The sequence below is a fragment of the Ips typographus genome, linkage group LG15 (genome assembly GCF_016097725.1).
Source record: "Ips typographus isolate SLU linkage group LG15, UJ_Ityp_2.0, whole genome shotgun sequence".
Lineage (NCBI taxonomy): Eukaryota > Metazoa > Arthropoda > Insecta > Coleoptera > Curculionidae > Ips > Ips typographus.
The window spans coordinates 5,644,477-5,648,438 of NC_138436.1; the positions used below are offsets into that span (position 1 = coordinate 5,644,477).

General features: G+C 38.6%; 1 long non-coding RNA gene across 1 annotated transcript; it reads left to right on the forward strand.

The window, feature by feature from the left end:
- The first annotated feature begins 1,771 nt into the window (after positions 1 to 1,771).
- LOC145738474 (uncharacterized) lies at positions 1,772 to 2,967 on the forward strand. The gene is made up of 4 exons (XR_014180763.1): positions 1,772 to 2,063; positions 2,127 to 2,197; positions 2,266 to 2,365; positions 2,598 to 2,967. It is a non-coding gene; the product is annotated as an uncharacterized LOC145738474 (long non-coding RNA).
- The last annotated feature ends 995 nt before the right edge of the window (positions 2,968 to 3,962 follow it).

A 3,962-nucleotide genomic window follows, 5' to 3' on the forward strand; every position in this document is an offset into this window, starting at 1 on the left:
ATATCTGGATTAGACTTAGGAGTGCACCGTCAGTGACTCAATGAGATATTACTTACTTTTCAAAGTAATGAGCTTAGTTGACCACTTTCTACTGAATGTCTGAGCAAATTTTTGATTTATTGACCTTGTCGTATGTTGTGATGCCAACGTGTTGATTTTCGCTTATTGTATACCTATTTTGATCGGATATCTTTTATTGAGTTAGAGCTGGTGAAGTATCGGGTCGAGTGTTTACAGTTCTGTTTGTTTCTATAGTGAGGATTTTACTGTACGCTCGTATTTAGAAAACTGTTGCCGTTTGGTTTGGTTTTTCTTTGGTGCTTTTGGCGCATCAGTTTTCAGTCGCTTTGGTGGATTTTTGACCTTGAAAACTTACACTATTGTCTTGGAGCTCATTTTCTCTTTTCCTTACTTTGGTGTCACATATGCTAAACAAGCGTGTTAGTTACTTGCGGTTCTATTTGGCTTCGGTCAATTCCTACGATGGTCAGGTAAAGTTTGCCTGATCTTTGACAGCAAGTGGTTATACGATACCATTAGAACTTCCAGTGCTTTCCTTTTACGATTCAAATTTAATCATTTATACTCATGCCTAGTTCTTAATCACGTGCAGCTGGTGTACCCAAATGCGACGTTCTTTTGCTGGTTGCGGTAGGAGCGGTTAAATCAGCAAACAAATCTTTTTTTCTGGCGTTTCATTTTCAGTTTTGATTTTTATTTTGTAGCTTTCTCTTTTCGTTTCAGTACTCCCTGATGGTGTTTTCGGCACTTTTACATTTGCAATACCGCTGTGAGTTTCGATAGAGTAAATAAAATATTCTTTCTGGTTTTAGGCATTTTTAGGGCCATAGAGCCTTAGTATTTTTACCAGCCCACACAGGGGTGTGACGACGCAGATGACATTTTTAGGGCCATAGAGCCTTAGTATTTTTACCTGCCCACACAGGGGTGTGACGACGCAGATGACATTTTTAGGGCCATAGAGCCTTAGTATTTTTACCTGCCCACACAGGGGTGTGACGACGCAGATGACATTTTAGGGCCATAGAGCCATTGGATATTTGTTTGAGCAAACCTGAGGTCACTTTTAAATTGTGGTTGATCGTCACTTTCGAATTTTGGCTTAACGTCAGGAAACTTTTTAAGTTTCCCTCCTAACTAAGGAGAGGGGGGGGTTGTCACGTTTGATTTTTGGCGTTACGAGCTGATACAGATTGGTACCCAGTTTAGTTGCGTTTATGAGATAGAGACTTATCGAGCAACAGGTAACCGTTTGCGGTTAATTTAATTTAAACTGTAATAATTTTTATTTTCTATCCATAGTGTGGGCAAACACATTTCATTTTGTTGTATTTTCAGAGTCTAAAGGTATTTTTAGTAAAATGTTTTAAAGTTTTCCTAGATTCATACCTGTTTTAAGCGATTTCTAAAGTCTCAAGGTGCTGCTGGAATTTTTGGAAACCATTTCCGGTTTGCCAGTCTTCAGTGTTCGATTAATGCACTATTTTACACCGCACCGAGCCATTCTTAATAATTCACCGGAGCCCTATAAAAGGATTTGTTTATTTCGAATAATTTACCGGTTTATTTTGATTTGTTTTGTGGGGTTATTTCGTAACGTTGACGGCATCAGCTGTTAGTGACTTATCGTTCGTCATTTGTATGTCATCTTGAACCGTGACAGCTTTCATATTGTAGAGTTTTCCGATGTTGCCGGCTTTCATTTTTAGATTAACGGAAACACGTTTCCACGTGGAGTGTTCTGATTGGTTGGCCGTGACTGCCAGTTTTTTTACTATTGTTGGAAGGGTTTCTCTTCATCGGTTTCTTTTTAATTTTTTTCCTGTTGGACCTTCAGAGAAACTTACACGTATCACGTGGGCTTTAAGAGGAATCGCCATTTTGTAGTACCGATTACGGAATTTTAGTGCGACCTCTTTTTTATAAAAACGGGAGTTATTTGGAGGAGTATACCGAGTTTTGTTGGGAACTCCGTTTTTCTCGCTGTATGCGGATTTATAAGCCTTAAAAGTGGTGTGATTTTCTTGTGGAGTGGTGAGTTGGTGAGTTTGAGGTTAAGTTTTACCACGTGGTTATTTCACTTAGGAAATTAATTTGACCATTAGATTGATCTGAGAGACCTGAGGCAGTCTTGTAGTACCTTTGATTCGATCTGTTTGGTGGCAGTGTCGCCCAAGTAAGTTTGATTTTGGCCATTTCCAATTTAGCCTCCGGCTAAAACACGTGTCTTCTTCATTTCAATAGCAGTTAGCGGAGTCTTCAATCTGTGACTACACACAGTTTGGTAGCTGGTGACCGAGTATTCGAGAGAATCAACTAAGACCCTTTTGCTCAATCACAAAAGGTAAATTTCGTGCTTTATTTGATTAATTTTGGTAGTAAATTGGTTATAAAACCATCCAGTTGCTTACTGATTAATTTGATTTCTAATCATTGAATATTGTGCTCAATCTTTTGCGTTTTTAATTAATTTGTTTGTAGTAAATTCGATAATAAAGTATTACTATTGAATATAATCAGTCTTAATATTAAGTGATTGTAACGAACACATTGTATTTTGTACTGTATATTCGAAGGGCCCTTCCGCCGGGGTATCTTCCTGCAGGCTCATCTTTATACTGGGCTACGGCACCACGAATAGCCTTATTCGTTTCTCTAGCTTACCAGGGTTGTCCGACTACATCTCTTGGACACTGGGCTGTAGCGCTTAGATCGATAGCGGATAGCAGTACACTTGCTCTGTACAGAAAGTAAGATTAGTTTAAGAATCGGATCAAGCACTGAATTGTGATGCTTGTTTGACGAAGCGACTAGAAACCCATAATATAAAAAACCATCTGAGGGTAACTGAATTTTGACTGTTTTATTGTTGCTGCAACCTCAAACCTCTCTTTCAGCTATCGTTCTGTGTTGAAGGCTTACTACAATTATTTTCTTGTAAATTAATTGATATTACTTGGCAGGTTTCATTTTGTTTTTTTTTTTTTGTAATCCTATTTGTTGTCCTGATTACTGGTTTATTGAACTCCAAATACCAACTTTGGCATTTTCTGATTTATTGGTTAAAATCAGTGGCGCAGAGAACCACCCCAACGCTCTTAACCAACTGAGCATATTAGTCGAGCTTAATTTGCCGCAGACTTTACGTTCAATACGCCAGGACATCAGTGTTTAACTTTCGCTTAGCTTTAAACTCCAGCAATTTTCTTTTACGAAAGAAATTCCGTGGCAAAGTATTTCTTTTCTTTTCATGTCTCTAAACACCCTATCCGCTAGTGCCTGAAATGTTGCCGGCGCGTTACAGAGTCCAAAACTCATATAGTTAAATTCCCATAGTCCGTGCCCTTGTGTTTGAAATGCAGTGTACTGTTTTGAATCCTCGCTTATCGGTACTTGCCAAAACCCAGAGTACATATCCAACGTTGAAAAATACTTTGAATTGCCTAGGTATGTTAAGATGTCGTCGATATTTGGTACTGTGTATGCTGATTTTCTTGTTACGTCGTTAAGTTTTCTATAATCCACGCAAAATCTAGATTCGCCCGAGTTTTTCTTTACCAAGACGACCGGACTGGCCCATGGTGATTGACTGGGTCTTATAATGTCGTATTTTTCCATTTCGACGATTTGTTGGTCGATTATATTTTTTCTTTTTGTGACACCCTGTAAGCTCCGCTTTTTATTGGCTTTGCATCCCCCACGTCTATTTTATGCTCGACTAAATTCGTTTTTCCCATGTACTTTGGTGTTTTAGAAAACACGTCTGAAAATTCCAGTACTGTTTCCCTGAAGATGTTTTTTTGGTTTTCGTCTTTGATATGCCCGATTTTATGATCTTCCACGGTGACTACCTCTTCATCGTCTTCTATTTGTACAACGGAGAGTTCGTTGAGGTTATGGTTGGTCTTCCGTTGTAAATATCGTATGGTGGTTCCTTTGTA